Here is a 21,885-nt window from a genome sequence, read left to right on the forward strand (position 1 = left end):
TCACTCTTTGTAGCGCTTTGCAAAAGTTTATCTCGACCATCGGTGTGCATCTTTCAGCCCAGGAATTCACTTCCAGTCGTCTTTATTGGCATTTGGCTGCTAAAACGCTTCTCTGGTGATAATGGGAAGTTGTTTCATTAGTATTGCAGAATCCACTTATTTAAAATGTTTCCAAAGCACTGCAGTACGATTCACAAATGGACACTTAAAATGCGGCTTTCATTTGAATCAGGTGACAGGTTGGGCTAAATTTACTTTTTCACAGAGAATATTCTATGTATACCCCTATGGTCTTTTTGGTTTAAAGTTTGTCTCAGTTCATTTAAACTCTAAAATAGTGTGGTTTAGACTGCCCATTTCTTTCTACACTTGGCAGTTAGTCTCACATTGAGTTTCATTAGACTGAGTGCCCTCCAGATGATCCTGACAGTGTGTTTAAGCACTAAGTGCAATGGTCTTAAAAATCATTGAAGTGATTTAATTTGCAGTAAATTTAACTGCATGTTTCAGCTTTTTGTCTCTCAACTTTCCAAGCTGAATTTTAAAACCCAAGTCCAAAACCGTGAGCCTCTTCTACTGGAGGCAAAATCAACCTTATGATACAATCCTCTGTTTAGCAACTAGGGATTATAATTTCAGATGGTCATGCAGAGCAGGTGACTCTCATTGAATATCTTGAACTTCCCCGATGTGCTCAGATGTAATTTATAGACTGTCATTAAAACCCTGTGGTTGTTTCCTCCTGAATCAAATTAAACAAGGCATTTCAGCACAAAAGTTTAATTTAACACTGTGTAGCAGTAATTGAATATGAATTTAAAACATACTGGTAGCATGTCTCATATTGATCTGGTAAAAATAAGAATGAAGACTGGTAGCAATTGATAATTAATAATTCAAAATGTTACTTCACGCATGACCTGACTTCTAAATTGCAAACATTATTCACTCTGGTTTGGTGAAAAATTTGTTTTTCATTTTTCCTGGTACTTTTCCAGTGAGTGTTTTTCCATTCTAATTAATGCTGATATAAATAAACAAACTTGCAGTTTGTTTCAGGTCATGATGGCAGACGAAGACAATATGCCTTCACATTATGCTTTTAATTCTTCATAATCATTATCTATAATGTAATATATAAATCGTTATCTTTGTCTATAAAATAATACAGGATGATAGCCAGAATCATCAAGCACTAACACTTGTGTAGGAATTAAGAGAACTAGAGGCAGATATCAGTAATTAATAAAGAATAAACACTTTTTTCCAACTGAATAATGGTGAGCTGACTGATTGGAGGCCAAGAGTCAAGTGAAAAGAAGCCAAGACTGTTTAAAGAGATCACCATGGGCTGAGAGAGACACTCGCACAACAGAGTCAGCACTGTGTGCATACGAATCTGCCTACATGTGTCTCGAATGTCACCTTGACTGCACACAGACATTTAATCAGCATTACAAGGCTCGCAGTGCTGTAAAATCCCGATCAGATCTGCTTTTGCTCCTCTGAATTCACTTCACCCGTTTCCTTTTGGTGACATTTAGAAAAATCTTGAGCTTTTTTTTAAAAAAAAAAAATAAGGCTCTTGTGAGCATGCTTCTCTTAACAAAAGTGTTGTCTCAAACTCGAAGAAGCTCCAGAGAAGAAGGGAGCCCTGGGGGTCAGGAGGAATCGAGCCCTGCGGGGAGTGGGAGTTTCGCTGGTAGTGGAGCTCGAGCAGCACAAGATATGCACACAGTTACACCGCAGGCCAGACTGCTGCACTGCAGGGAGGGCACCCATGCAGAACGAGGAGAAGGAACCGGAGACGCGTTCGCTCCGCCGATTGAAATGCCTTGTATATCATTCAAGGCATAAAATAAATTTGACTTTTTTCCCTACCTTAAGATCTTAGCCTAACCTGGCTCGACGAAGAGTAATCTCTGCAGAGCCTGTTCTTCCGCTCATAATTTTGATATATAATTATTGTGCTGCACATAATTCTGAGGCCACTCCACTACAAAAGAGCAGCGAAATAAAAGAAAATAAAAATGTTCTTGCATTCAAACTTGCTCGGGCATGGCCACAACAAATTAACAGATAAATCTCCCCTGGCGTGTGCCAGTGATTACTTTCTCACTGCTGAGGCTCAGGGAAAACACAAAGGAAGAATGTTCCTGGCCTGTGAGCGGACACACTGAGCTGAACAAAATCATAACAGTTGAAAGACTGAGTTGCGTTATTTTTAAGACATCTGGAGACGGTTATTTTTATTAGCATTATTATTATGAGGGAGAGTAAGGGGGGTATAGGGGTTAGCAGGCCAACACAGTGCAGTTAACTTTCCTGTTCTGGGATTTGCAATTCCCGGGTGTCTGTGTGTGGGGAGTCTACATGTTCACCCTCTTTTCACTTGGGTCTCTGCCTGATGCCCTGTTCTTCCAGGAGGTCCTTCTGCGACCCTCTCCGCGATGATCTACTTGCTCGTAGTGGGAGGGTGGAAGAGCAGCAAACAAGATCTTAGGAAAAATGTAGGTTTCGCAGAACATTCTCACAACATTCCCAGTTCCGGTTTCCTCTAGACACTGTGTGCGGTGTGTCAAAGGCTGGGCTGCAGAACAGGCAGCTGCCCCAAACTGACCCGATCTCCTTGGAGTGTAAATGAGGACTGTAACGAGCCGAGACCTGCGGCTGCCCGTGAAGGAACGGGGACCGGGACACTTGCAAAAAACTGAGACGGCAGCGAAGAAACAAGCGGTTAATTAGCTGCTCTCCCGCGCCGGAGCTGCATCGTTTGGATCACTCTCCTTCTCCCTGGCAGCCCTCAGGCCTCTGCTCCAGTGGCGGCTGCCGATTCGAAGCCTGCTCCGAGCAGTGTCTGCTTTCTCATCACGCCGTCATCAGGCTGCTGTCTGTCACGTGGCTATTAACTCCCATTACTGAGGCTGACATTGACCGCCTGGCTTGAGCGTCAGTGTCATATGTACAGTGTAATGCATTCCCGAATTCTTTCTGTTTATTTTGAGCGCTTTGCTTTTTGTGTGTCTTTCATGTGTTGTACGGTGGCATGAAAACACCAAATCCAATTTCTGCCCGATATGTAGTCTATTATCAGTTCTGCTTCCTCAGCATGGATAGATCACAGCGTACTAAGAAGGGAAGCAAAGCCTTATGTATCTCCTGTTTCATGTGTTAATCCTGTGTTGTGGAGAGGTAAAATCAATCTGTTTTCAACAAATCATGCAGATAATGCTTCTGAGTTTTGATTCAGCTTTGCTAGAGACTGTCGCTGTCCTGTGCAGCAAATAATTGAGTAATCAGAGGTCCAATCACAGTGTGAAACTGTGCTGGTGGCACATCATTAATGAATACAGGAGAGAGTCTGGACTGAACATTGATCACTGGGGGACACCAGCTGCGATGACTGCTGTTGATGAGGTATAGAGCTGAACGTGCGAGAGATGAAAATTTGCCAGAAAAACATGATACAGGGGCTCATGCATCAGGATTTTATCTCCTTGCATGTGTTGTGATCATTTTTATCATAGTTCCAAAATTGACCAAAAGTCCATTCTGTGCATTCATAAATGGAGGGGTATTTGAAAATGAGTATTAGTGACAAACATGGAGAAATGTTTGAAAAATTTTACAATACAATACTATAACATATGTGTAAACCGGGCAGGTAAATGATTCGGTGTTGCACAATTGGAATATGCTGTACAGTGCTCTCCAAAAGTACTGCTAGGACAGCATAGTCAAAACTGCTATTCTTGCTTTTACTTTCTGTCTTTGATGAGATTGGTATGAATGATAAGTACAATATATAAGTACAATATATGTTTTATTTGTAAGTAATTTTGGGTAATTTCATGTATACATTTGATCTGATTAAAGCATCGCAAATGGTCACACAGAGTTTGGTGAGTCTAGTGGGTGTCTAGAGTGTGGACTAAATAAATAAGCATTGACTTTTATATTCTGAAATTTGCTTAACATGACTGTGTCGCCATATTTGCACTCACTGTAATTCACTGGGTTGAACAGAAGTGACTGTATTGGTGATATATAGTTATTCCAGATGGGGCTGAGACCGCCTTTAGAGACCCTCTGGGAAAATGCACCAGACTGACCTCAGTTGGCAGGAACCTAGTTGACTTGTCTGACATGGAGCAGCAGCACTTTAACATTTTCTTGAGGGCAACTGTCAGAGTTTTGCTCTGTTCTTCAGGGAGCTGTCATAGGCCTTGTTGCAACAGAACCTGCGATAGAATTTGCTTTTCCTTTTGTATCCTTGTGAGGATTTGAGCGTGTGACTTTGTTTTCATTGCTTGAAAAGGATTGATTTCACTGTTGTCGAGTCTCATATTTCTTCAGCTATATACACCACCTTATTTAGAGTATTTTTAGTATCCATATTGTTTGTGTATGTTTTTGTTTGCTGTTAGTTTGAAAGGATTTTGTCGTCTTTGTTTATTCCCAGCTTCAGTTTTGCTCCTAAAAAGGTCCCGGTGTGCTCCCCGGTGTGTGCTCCCCGGTGTGCTCCCCGGTGTGCTCCCCGGTGTGCTCCCCGGTGTGCTCCCCGGTGTGCTCCCCGGTGTGCTCCCCGGTGTGGGCCTCGGTGTGCTCCCCGGTGTGCTCCCCGGTGTGCTCCCCGGTGTGCTCCCCGGTGTGCTCCCCGGTGTGCTCCCCGGTGTGCTCCCCGGTGTGGGCCTCGGTGTGGGCCTCGGTGTGGGCCTCGGTATGGGCTCCTCAGTGTGGACCTCAGTGTGGGTCTCAGTGTGGGTCTCAGTGTGGGTCTCAGTGTGGACCTCAGCGGGCTCCCCAGTGTGGACCTCGGTGTGGACCTCGGTGTGGGTCTCAGTGTGGACCTCAGTGGGCTCCTCAGTGTGGACCTCAGCGGGCTCCCCAGTGTGGACCTCAGTGGGCTCCTCAGTGGGCTCCTCAGTGTGGACATCAGTGTGCTTCAGTCTGAAAGATAGAACTGCTGCATTCTATTTTGGTTTTGAACATTCTCTATGTGAGTATTTTTAAGATTATGCAATAGTAAATCCTATGATAATACCAGAGTCTTGAACATGACCCATGATCTATCATGCTTATATACAGTATTCTGTGCAACAAGCTTTACTTTGCTACTCAAAGCCCTGATATGATTTACTGTGCTTTTCCATAGTATACCTCTATGAAAAGGTTACCTTTACCAAAAGCACTCCTGTGACACCAGCCCATTCTGTAACTGGCTGTGTGGGTTTTTTCATGATTCACAGTGGATCAGTTGGCAGGCTGAAGTCATAACACCCTGCACATCATGGAATTACAGTGGAACACGTCTGCCTTTGTGTTTCGTCAGACAGCTGGCATTTGGAGATCCTGGGACTGGTTTTAATTTTGGTGAAGCTGAAATCTTCCTTGACAGATGTTTTATATGTTCCCGTTTTTTATCATTCGGCATCTGAACACCAATTATTGATCCAGGTGGACGTCCTTCTTTTACAGCCCAAAAAGCCCTCCACAGTGCCTGTGTAATCAGTGTTAAGGTTAACTTAAGGTTTTAAGTGAAGTGTTACAGCCTGTGACTCCAAGAGTGAGACGAGTCCCTCAGTCCAGTGCTCAACAAGCCCCTGGTCTCACTGTGCCGGGCTGAGTGTAATGGACACCCTTACCTTCCAGACCTGGTGTTACTGGACTTCCTGTCCCCAGCATCTTATTCTGTCCTATGGCTGTAGACTGCTCGAGATTTCCAGAATTTGCCCTCTGCCTGTTCATTCACAGATGTCTAGCTTGCCCAGTCATTCTGAAAACCAGTAGAGTTACCAGAGTGTCCTTCTCTGCGGACTGCAGAATTTGTGCGTGGTGACGGCACACTCCGTGTTGACCTGTTTTCTACTGTACATTCGGTAATTTCATCTCGAGATTTAAGTCAGTAAAGATAATCCTCTTTACACAGGAAGTCCAGGTGCCCGAATCATTACGTGTTCCTGCTGTTAGGAATAGAAAATGAAATTGTCACGGATGTCGGAAGGGACGAACCGTGGAACGGGGCTCAGGCCATGGACAGGAGGGACCTGTTGCTAAGCGGGTCTCAGGACATACGAACGTCAATGCTGAGCCCTGGGGAATGAGTGACCTGGAAATATATAGCCCCAGAGAGAGAGACACCGGAAGGACAGCAAAGCAGAGGAAACTAGGGCCAGGACAGAGTGGGAGCGCCCTCTGGCTGCAGAAAGCGTGACAGAAATGTCCTGTTGGAGACAGTAGAGCATGATGCAGACTGTGAGAAACCATGGCAAAGCTAAGGCAGGAGGTGGGATTTGGAGGGTCAAGACACCAGAAGATGGGGAATATCATTCAGATTTGTCCTAATGAGCTCTCATAAATAGCATCTTTAATCACAAGGTTTGCCTTTTTAATGGCATTAATTTGCAAACACTAACTTACAGATTATGGCTGTTACTTTAGGGCTGCGGGAGTCTGGAACAAGCTGCCCACCTGTTTTGTTGAAGCCGATACCCTGGCTTCTCTCAAGAAACAGCTGGATAAGGGAACCAGATCAGTGTACTACTATTTTTGAGACAGGCTAAAGGGCCCCAGTGGCCTCCTCGTTTACGACAGTGCTGGCGTTCTCTCGAGCCGCGCGCTCGCGGGTGATGGTTGTTCGGGACGTGACTGGGTGCAGGGTCCTCAGTGGAGGATCACTCTGGCCTGTCGGTGGACTGATGACAGGTGGCCTCCCGCTGGGGTCCGCGTCCAGATGAGACTCTGCCCTGAGACTGCGGACTGGGAGATGTTGACCTGGGTTCTTCATCACTGGAGCTTCTAGTATGGACCCGATTCGGGGCGGTCTAGGCTGGTGTTGTAGAATCAGGACATCCCGCATATCGCGGCGACCTTCCAGAGAGGCCGACTCAAAGGTGTTGAGCATTTCCAGGCTCTTATGTTCAAGGAAAAACTAATGTTATTATTATTATTATTATTATTATTATTATTATTATTTTATTTATCATCAATTTTTGGTGTTCCTAAAAAAAATTGTCTTCCTACTTTGTTATACTCCTCCAAAGCACGTAGTCTATGTTTACGTTCTAAAACAATATCACATCATAACACCATCATAACCGAACCAGGTGCTGAATGCGAGATGATTGAAAGGTAAGGGAGATAACGGCCTGCCGGTGTTTTTCGAGGAGGTCCCGGGTTGTGTTGAGAATTGTTCCCCAGATGTCAGATAGAAACGTCTTGGATGATAAAATCTCAAGTAACAGTATTCTCACTAGAACCAGTACCTGTTTACACATCCATCTACTCCAATATCTCTCTAGAGGAGTGAGTGCATAAGCTTTTGAAGCTCCTGACTTAAAGAAGAGAGTGTCTGTAATGTTTAAAAAAGCATCTTCTTGGAAAAGAGTGATAGATTAAGTGCCTTCTCAGGCTGTGTTTTCTTAATCCAAAGATTGTGAATAATCCAGAAAGAAGTGGAAGCTAATTCTGTTTCTCCGGTTTGCAGCCTTTGAACAAATCCCACAGCTTTTTTGTCAAACAAGTGGTAGGTGATATTTAACAACTGGCCCTTGTAAAGTTACAACTGTTAAAACAGGGTGAGAAACATGTGCTTTTGGGACACTCTTTATGGCTTTACGTGAGAGTCTTTGTAAATCTTAGAAAGCACACAAATGGGTGTACATGTATATAAATACATTTTAAATTTAAAGCCATTTTTTTTCACCTCAGATCGCCTTACATTTTGTAGCCACCATTTGTAAATGAGCTCGAATGGCTGCTTCTTCTACCAGGGGAGACTCGAAGACCCTGAACAGTTTTTCGTCTGAGGCTACCTTGTGGGAACAGGGCCAGCAGGGATCGTGTGAACCCAGCCCCTCCCAAACCTCTGCCTCTCCAGACACACCCGCTGACATGCAGTCCCCGCCGTGGTCGGCAACCGGCAGAGCTCGGGTTTGAGCTGTAGGGCCCAAAATGCATTTTCAGCAGAGGCCTTACCTGGAGAGCTGGTTCGGAGTCACTCTCTGAAATATAATTTAATCCACAGCTGTCTCTGCATGTCCTTCTCCTCTCATCCATATAGATCAGGCTTTCTGAGCACTTTTAATGTAAGTAACAGATGATCACCGGCTTTGTGGCGGCTTGAACTGGGCATTAATTAGGCAATTAAAGGAGCTCAGTCAGATAAACATGCATAGGTTTTTTGTTACTTTTTGTTTATTAACACCACAGACATGGGTAGAAAATGTCCTATATATTTTCACTTTAAAGTCCCAGACTCACTGCATTTTTACTTGTTAAAAAAATCAATGTCTGGTTTTCTCCTGGCTTGGTTTAAATTAACTTATAAGATGTGGTAGCCATGAGATTGTGTTGTACAGGAGATACGTTTCTTAGACTATCATTGCTTAGGAATGTAATCAGGAAATGCAGAAAATATAATTAGCCCCAAAATGATCCCTGAGAACCCTCCATCTATAGCTTCTCTGACGCTGTCTTGACTGAAATTATTAATAGTTGCTGTTCATGTGTGACCTTTCAAATAACCTAAAAAATCATTCCATTTATTACTCACTCTGTGCAATTTTATCAGGAGTTTTGACAAAGTCATAAGAGATTAACTTGGCTTTAAAAGAAACTCTAAGTTTCTTTTAAAACTTTGAGTGAAAACGTTAGGTAAAGATTTAAAAACAACTTTGATTCAGTTTTTAGTTGAGATGGCTGCTGCCAAACAGTATAAATAATAAATAAACTTTGCACTTATATGGAGCTTTTCTGGACACTACACTCAAAGCGCTTTACAGGTAATGGAGACTCCCCTCCACCACCACTCATGTGTCCACCACCTGAATAATGTGACATAAAAATGTGCCAACCTGGATAAGAGCCACTGTCACTTACTAGAGTGACCAGGGCTTGAAATTTCACTGCCCCTTTCATTAGAAACATGTGGAGACCCTCATGTGCAATGCAGCCCCCTTGTGCCCCTGGAGGACTGACTTCAGGACAGGTTGTGTCAGCTACACAGAGCAAGAGGTCAGTGAGGTCCACACTCGATCACAGACCCAGCTACACAGATAATAGATCAGTGTAGTCAACACTCGATCACAGACCCAGCTACACAGATACTGTAATAGATCAGTGAAGGCCAGACTCAATCACAGACACCAGCTACACACAGTAATAGATCAGTGAAGGCCAGACTCGATCACAGACACCAGCTACACAGAGTAATAGATCAGTGAAGGCCAGACTCGATCACAGACACCAGCTACACAGAGTAATAGATCAGTGAAGGCCAGACTCGATCACAGACACCAGCTACACAGAGTAATAGATCAGTGAAGGCCAGACTCGATCACAGACACCAGCTACACAGTAATAGATCAGTGAAGGCCAGACTCGATCACAGACACCAGCTACACAGTAATAGATCAGTGAAGGCCAGACTCGATCACAGACACCAGCTACACAGTAATAGATCAGTGAAGGCCAGACTCGATCACAGACACCAGCTACACAGAGTAATAGATCAGTGCAGTCCATGCTCAAGCCTATAGGCTTATCACATCTGAACTTGCTTTGCTTTCTGTAGCATAAGGCAGACTGAGAGTTTCTGACAAGCCCCTGGAATTGGACATGGATTCCTCTCAGGGGTTCTGCCAGCAGCATACTTACTGGGACTTATCCGTGGTGACCCACCAGTCAACTGGGCAGACTGGAGCACACAGGGCTCCAAGCAAGGACAGAACACAGCCACATAGAGGAGCACTGATGTAATATGAGTTTGACATTGTGACAGGGTGTCATTTTAACAGAATCAGATTCCAGTACAAAGAGTGAAGCAAGAATTCCTTGTTCAGGTTGTCCATGAAATCCAACCCCGAGAGATTGGTTAAGGTTCTGTATTGTCAACATACTGACGTGACCTGTGACCTGTGACCGTCATTAGAAGCAGCTGTCTTGCATTCTGATTGTCAGGTGAATTGCAAGGTCCTTAGTTATCCCATCTTAATAGCATATGCAAAAATATCTGTTGATCCGTAAAAATGTTTTTGTCTTGAGAAATCATACGTGGGAGGAAAGGTGAAAAATTATTGTATGAGCTTTAACTACACTGTGTAGATTTGTTCCAAGGATCACGCTTCTAACCATATCATTGATTGCTCAAATTTGTTTCCTGGTAGTTTGCTTCACAAATTCATGCAGGAAAAAAATATTTTCAAATCAGTCGTAGCAGGTGCCTGTGTGATTAAACTCGTACCTCGCCCACCAGACTCGAGACTGCACTCTCCACTTCTGCAGAGCAATGTCTCCACCTGCAGTCTGGTGTGACCCAGATGATGTGAGCAGACCTTTCTGACAGTAGGTACAGAGAATACCATCTTTTCTTTAAAAAAACTAAAGGCTGTGTTAAAATATTATTTAATATCAAGAGTATACAATTATAGCTGTAGTCTCATACCCTTGATATGAGGCATTACAGGACGTAGAAACAATTTATTCATGGCTGAATGAGATATTTATGCAGAGCAGTCTCTCTCTGCGAACAGCACTGCTTCTAACCCCAAGAATTTAAGTTAACATAATAAGAGGACCGAGATGGTGGTTATTCCAGCGCTGAACAAGTACTCTCAGGTCCTGCTCTGTCCAGACAGAGCCGTCCTCTTTCTTGCTGTGCCCCTGCTGCGGCAAATTCATGCGAAACAAAATCTCACGCCTGCTGAGAAAAAAATACATGGGATTTGCTTACCTTTTTTTAAAGGGATTTCTAAAAGGATTATGACAGTACATCTAAATGCCAGGTGGTATTCTCAGGGTCAGGGGGACTGCAGCAGGCAAGGAGGGTCACTGTGCAGGACGTGAGGGGTCTGCGCTTGCGATACGGATCCACACTCCTCGCACTCTCATTCCCAGACGTGTGTTTAAAGGCCAGCGGCTGATTGCGTCTGTCGCTTGAATGCGTGCACCTACTGTACATCAGGCTGCATGTAAGCACCACGTGCAATGCAGAAATTAGACAGAACAGTGGGACGAAGCCGGAGGATCAGTGGAGCCTGAGAGACAAAATGCGAAGCATCCAATTTCTCAGCAAAGCTGTGGAACATTTTAAAACTTGGAGGTTGGATGCGGAACATTAGACACGATTCAGGGCAAGTGAGAGTGAAGCTCTGGAGGCGTTCTCAGAAAGAAATAATTAAAGCTTCAGAAAAACTGAATTTGCTCTGGAGTCCCTGGAAGTTGTCGAGAACACAGTTTGAACTGAATTACTTGTCTCTCTGACAAAAGGCAGAGTTAAATGTTTTTTTTAATGATTTGTCATAAAAAGTGGTTTTCTTTCACTTACAAAAACAGCGGTGAAAGAATGCGCAGAATTTATTTTGTCCGACAGGAATGGATTAAATACGGTTTTTGAACTGTGATTTTTCTGTGCTGGTGGAATGATACTGCAACCTAAAACATTAATCCATGTCTTTCTGCTCTTCAGTAGAGTCATAAATAAAACATTACTTACTCGTTTTCTGAACATTCTCATCCTGGTTGATCTGCTTAATATTACCAAACAAGTCCATTGATTTTTGATTACCAGTGTTTAAGGGAAGAACACATAATTGGAGAAAATTTGATTTTTCTGTGACAAAAAATCTTCAAGGTTCAAAATGACATCCCAATGCTTTCAAGAGTCTTTTTAATGAGGTCTCAGAAAATAAATTATTCTCTTCCAAGTATCCATGCTGAAGTGAAATAAAATAGTCAGGCTATGACAACAGAAGACATCTGGACTTGTGAAGTGCATCATAATCACACTGATCACAAGCGTAGGATATTATTGAAGCATTTTATTCTGTTCTTGTTGCAATATATTTTAGACACAAACTAATAGAACTTGAGAGCATGTGCGTAAGCCAGCTAGTTTTGGATCAGAGGCAGTTTAAATTATTTCAGAAAAGTTTCCTGTAGTTTTTAGAATGTATTTTTATTCCTCTCCTTGTTACCATTTTTTAGCAATCCTTTTCTGGGTGACTAAGTGTTACACACAAAGACAGTTTATTATATAACTCCCGTGTAAGCATGGCATGAGCAGTCAAGAGCTTTGATACTCAAGTGAAACAAAGGAGAGGAAAAACTCGGCTAGGGCATCACACATTCCCCTTCCTTGCAGATATTGAATATGAAATTAAACCTGTGGAAGGAGGCAGGCTGGCTGGATGACTTGGCCAGTGGTAAATATCCAGTAATTGCACAGCGTACCTAGAAAGGAAGAGTCCCTCCCCGACAAATGTCCTGTATTTTAAAATCTATCTGTAATTCACAACATATTCTGAATCTGTCCCTTCTTACAGAATTTAAGATAAAGGAGTTCAAGAGTTTCCTTTTTTTTCCCACCAAAGAAAGGTTATATTTAGGTAGAAAATGGTGTAAAGACAAATCAGAAGTGTCATATTCTGCATGTTCAAGCAGAGGTGAGCAGAAATCTCACAGCTCCCGTTGCACTTGTATTGGAAAACGTCAGAGGGACGGTGGGCTATAGCCGAGCAGAGGCCTGTCCAAGATCCTGGAGCCGTGTCTGCTGAGCAAGCTGCAGATGTTAATTCCCAACCGAGAAGTCAAATGAAAGAGGAAAAATCCCAACATTGCGGCTGTGGAGCCTCCTTAGGCTTGTCCAGAACTGGCAGATGCCCAGAGAAGTCCGGCACATTGTTTGTTAGTCAGGTAATACCTCTCCGGGTCCTGCTCCAGCGCGCCTGCGTGTCAAGCCAAGAGTCACAGGAGCACCTGTTTTTCCTGGCGTTGGAATGCTCTGGGTCTCCACGGAGTTCGCCCTCACGAATGCAGCAAGAAACCTGCAGTACATTTGCTTAGGTTGCACAATGAGAAGCATCCCATTTCTTTAACTGTTTCTCCCTTCCGTGACAGATCCTGCTGTGCCACGTGGTGAGATTCCTGGCTGTGTTGTGGGTGACACTTCCTAGGGTCTCCTGACCTGTAAACTCCCTACTCATTCAAATTCAAACAGCTTCATTGGCATGACTGGTAAATTACAGTGGTGCCAAAGCATATGCAATCAATACATCATCTACATGCACATACATTTATAATGCAAATTCGTCATATGACATTTACATGCAACATGCAACATACAGAGAGAGACAGGCTAACTGTTCCTCAGGCTGTGACAGGAGATCACATACTGGGCTGCCAGTTCGACTGAGTTCCCACCCCCCTTCCCAGTAGGATTGAGACCCGTTGTGATTCCGGCAGGTCTGGGAAATCTGGGATTAGGTTCGTTATTTTGGGGTTGAAAGCGCATCTCTGTCTCTGTATCTCCCCGCTGGCAGTGGGAGCACAGCCTGTCCTCTCCCTGTGTCGCCCAGTTTCTATGGCCAGGCTGTGGTCACTGAGCCTCTCCTTTCTGGACAGCCAGGTCTGCCTGTGTCCAGTTTCTATGGCCAGGCTGTGGTCACTGAGTCTGTCCTCTCTGGACAGCCAGATCTGCCTGTGTCGCCCAGTTTCTATGGCCAGGCTGTGGTCACTGAGCCTGTCCTCTCTGGACAGCCAGGTCTGCCTGTGTCCAGTTTCTATGGCCAGGCTGTGGTCACTGAGCCTGTACTTCCTCAGGGTTTGTTTCTCCTTGCTGTTTCTTACCCTGGTCAGATATTCATCTAGTGTGTATTGTCTGTTCAGGGTTCTGTAGTATTCCAGTTTGTGTGGTGTTTGTGTGTGCCCCAGTGGATAAGATAGTGTTGTCTGGTTTGTATTGTGATTTGGTTGAATTTGTTTTATTTTCACTCTGCTGTGCTGAGGTTGATCTTCACAACCCTTAGGTGGTGAAAAGCTGCTGGTTTGCACCATCTTTGCATCATCGTTGGATTTCTTGAGCTTCCTGAATGCAGGAAACCCTCGGTTTTTCTCACCTTTGGCTGTAAGACACTGGCTCAGGTGGCCTGAGTGGATTTCGGAATCCTTTAGCCCAGACTGCCAGGCATTTGACCAGCAGCAGCCCTGTGTTATTTCTCCTTCATGGTGATAAAACGCTGTACTGAATGTAGGGCTGAAACCCATTTCTCCAGTAGATGTAAATCTCTTACACATTAGGTTAAAATATTCATTCACAAAATTCTTTTGCAGTGGCTTTGCTGGGTCTGTGCTATTATTGTGAATCCTCTAAGTCTTTGTATTTTTTGTGGCAGCCATCCTCAGAGAATAGGGTCGGGCAGTGGGTGGTTGAAGCTGGGGGAGAGAAGAAATGAACAGCTCTTTCTGGAGCTCTTAGTGTTCATTTATATAAACAGACCTCTGATCCATTCTATTATTAATAATAAGATGAAGCATCTTTAATATCTTCAAACGTTTGGTCCTGAGTTCTACATTTTGAACTTGTACTTTATTGCCATATGTCACCAGTAAATGTACTGTACTGGTACAATGGAATTCTTACTTACAGAAAGTCTCTTGATTGTAAAAAGTGTCAAAATACAAAGTGAAGACAGTGCATCAAGACAATGTACAAACAAACAGTAGACAATGTACAAGTCAACAAGTAAACTGTTCGAATGCAAACAATGCAGACGTGTAAACGACTGGAGATGTGCAATAAATAAGAAATCATGATGAGGTAGATGGTGTAGGTGTAGTCAGTGGGGCATGGCCAAATGTGTTCGCCAATCGCACTGCTTGTGGGTTGAAGCTGAAAAAACTGGTGGTAATTGTCTGTATGCTCATGTATCTCTTGCCTGAGGGCAGTGGGGTGAAGAGCTCATGCCCGGGGTGGTGACTGTCCTCTGTGATGGCCAGAATTCTACCACGGCAGCGGTCCTCATAGAGCTATTTAATCTCTGTGAGACCACAGCCGATGATCTTCTGGGCCACAGTCACCATTCTCTGCAGTGCCTTTCTCTCTCGCGAAGAGGTGTTGTCATACCACATGGTGATCCCGTTGGCGAGAACGCTCTCAATGGTGCAGTGGTAGAAGTGGACCAACACAGGTACTGGCATCCCCCATCATTTGAGACACCTCAGGAAATAGAGGCGCTGCTGAGCCTTCTTCAAGATAGAGTCCATGTGCACAGTCCAGGTTAGATCTTTAGAAATGTGAATTCCCAAAAACCTAAGGCTGTTGACCGTTTCCACTTCTGTTCCATCAATAGTGAGTGGGCTGTGAGTGTGCAGCCTTTGTCTCCAAAAGTCCACTATAAGCTCTTTTATTTAACTCCCCCCAGACTAATTTTACCAGTCATATCGATTGGATTTAGGTGCATACTATTTATTCCTGCTTAAGCACACAGTGGAAAGCTTTCTGCACAAACATAAAGATGTGCAACTGTACTGCTTGGTTACTAGCTAGAATTTTATCATGATTTATAACTAAAGTGGGAAAAAATCATTTTTACTTTTGTATGATTTTTAAGAACAGGCTTTACTGACTTTTCCTCTTCCTTGGCAGTTCCTACATGCATAGTGTTTATAACAAGTTTAAACAAAGTTTCGACACTGGAACAGTCTGTAACATGGATTTCATCTCTGTTTTTATTAGTTAAACGGACAAATTAGTTAAAGAGAAAAGAATGTAATTATGGGCATTTTAGAATTTTCTGAGCCCTATTTGATGTTTATTTAAAGTTTTCTAAAGTAGTTTAAGACTATCGTATATATTACATTCACTTGGATTTAATTAGCTATGGCTGTCTTGAACTTGACAGTTAGTTTGTGCTCAGAGCAGAAAGCCTGTTATCATTCTCTTCATGGTATTTTTGCCCTCAAACTCTTGTCTGGTGTAAAGTGAGATTGCTGTTAGTTATATTACAAAACGCTGTGTCAAATGCTGAAAAAATCTGTTTGCCAGTCAATAAAGCGAAGCTATTTCAAGTGCTGAACATGTAGCTAAGGGGTGATACACTAAAAGCATGACAGTTAAATGATTTTGTGTGTGTGTGGTTCAACAAGAAGAAAACATTTCAAAATATTGTTTGTTGTCTGCAGTAATGCTAAAACCTGTCTTGCCTGCAACTAATGTACAGTAACTGCTGTTCAACGTGCTTCAAGTTAAACTACAGATAAATAAAAGTGCTTTATAAAACCTACAATACTGAGCTCTGCTGGCATCTTGTCAAAAATGAGTTTCAGGTGGAATAGCTGCAGCAGGTCAGTGTTTGGTCTCTGCTGAAGCGCAAGGGTTAAGCCTCGGCTTCAGCTGTGGTTAGTAAGCCGCCTTCCTGAGTGTTGTCCTTCACTAATGACAGGGCAAGGCAGGAGTCAGTCTCACACAGCTCCCGTTTCCTTCGGTTTAGAAAAGATTTACAGATTGAGGGTCGGCGCTGTTTACTGCCTCCGGTGTCTGGGGTTCACAGCAAAGAATGCGAACGTGGAGCAGATTTGTGTGGAAATAAAGGTTCCTCATCAAAGTCCCTGCTTCCTGCAGTTTTGTGCTTTGAGGCGCTGATGTGCTACAATGAAGAAGTGACTTAATGTTCCTTCTGTGAACAGATGTGTTGATACCTTTTTCTTCACTATTCTAGATCTCTCTTCCTTTTTCTCTTCCTTTTCATAAAGGGCAGTTTTCATGTTGAATATAAAAATATTGGCAGTCCCCATTGAATCTGTCTTTACTTATCACTTTTTCAGTATAGCGGTGTGTAACACAGTACGGTATGTCCAGTATATTCATGCAAGTTCTAAGTTATGTTCTAAGAGGTGGTGGAGCACTAATTCGTCCTGAGTGGCAGAAGATACCACAGATAAAATGAGTGCAACAGTGAAGTGTCAATATTTTGTTAATGTATGTCCTAAAAAAAAACTAGGCTCTCAAGAAACATCACTGCACTACTTTTTATGATGATGTTAGGACAATAGTCCTGAATTGAAGCTGGATTTTTTTTGTTCTTTTGATCAAAAGGAGAAAGTAGAGAAGGCAGGAGAGGTACTGTAGCAACAGTTCCACTGGCAAAGGTAAGCACAGTCTCTGCAGCTCTTTGTTTAAAAAAAAAACCTTCCATCCAGACAAAGTAACCATAGTAAAAATCAATAAATCACTTAGAGATAATACTTCATACAAAATAGCCAGGATTCCACTGTAGCCTGTACCTGAGTTTCAGTGTAGTCCCTCCTGGTACCTTTGTACTGTCTTACAAAGAAGAGATACAGAAAGTGCATCTGTATATGTTGCACTATTAAAAAAACTGGCACAAAATGCATTTGCAGATGTGAAGAAGTCCATTCTGAGAGTATTGTCATTCAATCCCTTCAGGTACCTTTTACAAATACATGTCAATACATGCCTAAGATACTGTTTGTTTCCCCAGAAACTGAAAATGCATTTAATTATATTGTCAATTGTAAACACATTTTAAAATATATTTTAAACAACTTGCTTGTGCGTTACGCACTGGTAGAAACAAACATAGGGCTGTTGTGATGTGCTTATGATTACAGAGGAAAGCAGGGCGATTCTGTGCTGCCCTTGTGCCAGCTGGTTTGTGTTGCTGATGGGTGTTTCTAAAACATGGCCAACCTGGGCAGTGTGACCACGCAGGCTTCCCTGCTGAGGTGCAAACTGTACTTGTGGGTTCAAGTTTAAGCTGGCAGTAGAGGTGTTTAAATTGAATGTGCTGGAGGGATATTCCTGTCCAGGCAAATAGGCACGGATTATTATTATTCATAAAAAAATGATGCATTCTGACAGTTTCTCTGCTACTGAACAAGCAAGCAGAAGGTTATTTATTGTGAGACTCCATTGTTTAGTTTCAATTATTTTGCAGTATTTCTGATTGCACATGTTCTAGAGCCACCCACTAGCTTTGCAACAAATATGTTGGATATCAAGGACGTTTGTTAGACAGGTTCAAATTGTTCAGATTGCAGTTTTATCATAAATTACAGTTATGTCTGTTATAGCCTTGTGAGTGTTTTTGTTCCCCAAGGATGATGTCCTCAAAGCACTTCAAAGAAGGCTGTGCCAGCATTGTGGCCCTCTAATGCTCTAATCTTTTAATCAGAAACATCTGTGTCCTTTTTAGTTAGAACTGTTCTAACTCCAAACCAATTATGGCCATAGTACAACGCTAAAGCAAAAAGAGTCTGAATTCTGTAATCTCAAGTTTGTCTTCTGCTGTTGTGAGCAGGAGCTCAGCTGTCAGTGCAATTACTGAATTAAGGAGTGTGGCTCATGTTAGTGAGAAATGCTGTTGCAAAGCTTACACACAATTCAGAGGACAACCAGGGCTCACAGCAAGAACCTTTCCACAAATAATAATTTAACATAACTGCTCAGACTCAGATCAGCTCACACCGTGCACCACCTGCACACCAAGCAACTGCAAAGCATGCAGAGGAGATCTCTCAGTTCTCTGTCAAGAAGAGGATCGAAGTGGAGGTCATGAGCAGCAAGGCAACTTTTTTTGGAATCTCATAGTGAGAAACTTTCCTTAATCTCCTTTTCGAGGATGGGAGTGGTGAATCGTGCATTTAGGTCACCGGGTAGTGAGAACTGAACTCAGTAGGTACCTCTCACCTCTTTCCTCTCCTTTATGCGAAACCATGCTGTGCACCCAGACCACTGGAGGTACTGTATCTTCCAAGGGAAACCTGCTGCATCTGCAATCATGCCATACAGATTAAAGTCCGGGCGAAGAGAGGTTCAGTCTTTTCCGAAAGGGCTTTTTATTTTAGAGAACAGAAAGGATAGAGATATATCTGATTAACAAGTAGATGTTCAGAAGCAGCTTATATACAGTACTTTGAAACATTTCCCTCAGTTACCACAAATGTCAGTTTTAGATAAACATATTTTAGTACATGTATATCTTTATTAGCGTTTTCATTCATCATACAGATTTCCATAACTGAGACAACAGTCTGCCCTACACAGCTTAAATGTCGCAAAATGTTTTTTTGTAAAAATGCAACACCACAGGTGTTCATCTGTTTGCTCATGAATAGCATTAAATCAGCTTCAGAATCCACACAAAATACCTGGACTGCACTCTACTGTCACAAGAGTTTAGGTATATTGCTATATTCATATTCTTCAAGTTGATTTGTCTTTGGGGTCAGAGTTTTGTGAAAAATCCCTTCTTTTTGCTCATGCAGATAACAGCCCTAAAATACCAAGCCAGGGCTGCAGGTCTTTGCTACAAAGTTTTTATTCAAAGTCTTTGACTCGGAATAAGTCAATTTCCTTACAAAACACTGATTTAATTCTGTGGTTAATGTTCAAGCAATAGGTTATACTGTACAGTAAGTATATTTATATGTTTTCATCTATGAATGGTTACTGAGGATTTTATTGGCAGTGTAAAAAATAAATCATTACTATATCATTCTGGAGGCTTTCCGCAGACACTTCTCAAAGACAGCACAAAGGGGGAAGAAGTGTGAATTATTCATGAATAATTTATCAGTCTCAATATTTCAAGCACAGCTATGCATAATCTATTTTTTTAAATTTTCTGTTGCGATCCACCAACACAGAAATGATGCCAAATGTTAGAATTTTAATCATTTATAATCAGTCTTCCTCTTGCATCTGGAATTTGTTATCCCTTTTGTTTCTTGTTTAGTCAAAGTGAGCAAAACAGCGATGAACACTACAGCTATTTTTAGAGCTGTGATTCAATATGTCCGCGTTCAGCTTTTAGAGTTTCGTTTTTTGATGAGATTGATATTTTCAAGGTCACACGCTATAGTTTTCAGGGAAAATGTGTTTGATAAAGATTTGTCTTAAAGAATATAAATCCAAAGACTCTGTGCTCTCAACGTGCACAGTAACTGCAGGTGTAGTCGCGCAGGTGTGCAAATCCCAGCAAAAATCACTCAGGAGCAAAACGCAGGCGTTCAGTAAGCACTTCGCTTTGTTTTTTTCTTTGTTCATAGTTGTCTGAAAACATCAGAGGAAGCTTCTTATCAAGCAAATAGCCTACTTGTTATTTTGTAGTAATCAATACTGCTTGTGGATAATGTTTATTGGGATATTCAGCGGGATGGAGAATATGAAATGGTTTTGAGTTCAGCAGGAAATGAATAATTCATATCCTGTAGCCGTAAAAACATTGTGATGTGCAATATGTGCCCAACATTCTTTTCTTAGTAATGAGCTCTTGACCGTGTGCAACACGCTGCAGTCGCTCAGCTACAGAGGTTGTGTACAGTACGTCTGGGTGACGTGTAAACTTTCGCATGGAAGGACGCATGCCAGTGCTCTCAGTCACGTGTGTCCAGGGAAGAGGAGGGATCTGAGCTGCACTCCAGTCAGAAACAGTTGGTGGGGGGCATTAGAGGCCAGAGGCCAGATTTAAGCACAAATATGTAGATATAACCCACAGAGGGTATACTTGGGACAAGAGAACAGCAATGGGTGGCTTTCTGAAATGACCGGGGAAGAATCAGTTGAAACTGGAAGCATCATGTCAGGATAGAAGAGAACACTTGAAGCAAAATCGAAGTGGGGCTTCTGCAGGGGAGTAATGGGCCAGCCAGAGGACCACAGCCCAAGAGACCTCCTGAGTCGTCTCCACCCAGGCATCCCAAGCATGCCAGAAGGGATGAAGTGAGCACTAACTCCATCCCCCAGGAGCCTCGTCTCCGAGTACACCTACAGGTGAGGACAGAAAGTGCCCGGCTCACGTCCTGTGTGTGGGCAGCCGAGCAGAGAGCTCTCACCCCCACCCCCGCCTCTGAGATTGACAGCAGCACTTTCCACAGCTCAGCTGAGGGCGACAGTACGAGCCAGCCAAACCCTCCTGGAACCTGGCTCAGAGTTTCCACTCAGCACCATCGCGGGCCCAAGAGTCACTTAAAAAGGAAGCAGATTGCAGATTATCTTTAAGGCTTGAAGAAAATTATCAAAGCAGCTATAGTACAGATTTTTTTCTGATGTTTCTTAAAAAGAAACATTGAACTTTTATTCACTTGTGCTCTTCCTAATAGAGCAGCAATCAGTTGCTGAATTACAGTGCTATGAGGACAAACCTTTGACCAGCTAGTGATGCACACCAGTCCAGAGTTTCAGACACGTTATCATTTCACCTCTAGGGGCGCTAACAGGCTTCTGGTTGATTTCTTGGTGTTAATTAATTAAGTTAATTTAATTCATCTGTTCATTGATAATGGAGTGAAATTAAGAAATTACTCCTGGAGTTTGGAAATTAGGTCCCTGTGTCAGTTGTTTGCAAAGATTATTTTTGTTACATTTCTCTAAGTGCACTGAGCTGGAACGGTAGAGATAATAGGTTATGATAGCGATGTCTGGGCTTGATGTTCTCTGTGTATCTTTCAAATCAATTACATCTACTCTGTCAGAGACATGGAGTAGTAGCTTCCTGTGGTTTTATTGGAAACATGCTGCAATTATTGCAGCGAAGCTGCTGCTAATAAGATAATTGTTAGATTTTGACGATGCTGAATCTGTAATCTGTAATGGAAGGATGGGTTTAGAGAGGCTGCAGGGTTTTCTTCTGGAGTTTTACAAGCAAAAACCTTTCATTGTGCGTGAAAAGGGGCTCATTAACCAGTTTAAAACCAAAAAGAATAGCCTGTTTACTACGTTTTTTATCTGGATCTGATCGTAAAATTCCTCCAAGCTAATTTTCTTAGAGTTGTCTACTTTTTATTCCCTTGTACTTTCTTGAACATAAATTCCTTGGTCAGAAGAGTCATTCTCCACTTGAGTGGAGCAGCTGAATGTCACTCCTAGAAAGGTCTGAAGAGTTAATTCTATGCATTCATTATAAGTGAACTTTTAAACACACGCTGCTTATTTACAAATTTATGTATTTCTTTAATTTATTACAGGTCCATTTTGTCCTTTTTTAATAGATGGGGGAGAGAAGATGGAAAGTCTTGTTTTTTTATTATTAATAAAAGATGCCAAGTACATCTGCTTTAAAATGCACAGCAAATGAGGGAGTTGCA

The sequence above is a fragment of the Lepisosteus oculatus genome, chromosome 13 (assembly GCF_040954835.1).
Source record: "Lepisosteus oculatus isolate fLepOcu1 chromosome 13, fLepOcu1.hap2, whole genome shotgun sequence".
Classification (NCBI taxonomy): domain Eukaryota; kingdom Metazoa; phylum Chordata; class Actinopteri; order Semionotiformes; family Lepisosteidae; genus Lepisosteus; species Lepisosteus oculatus.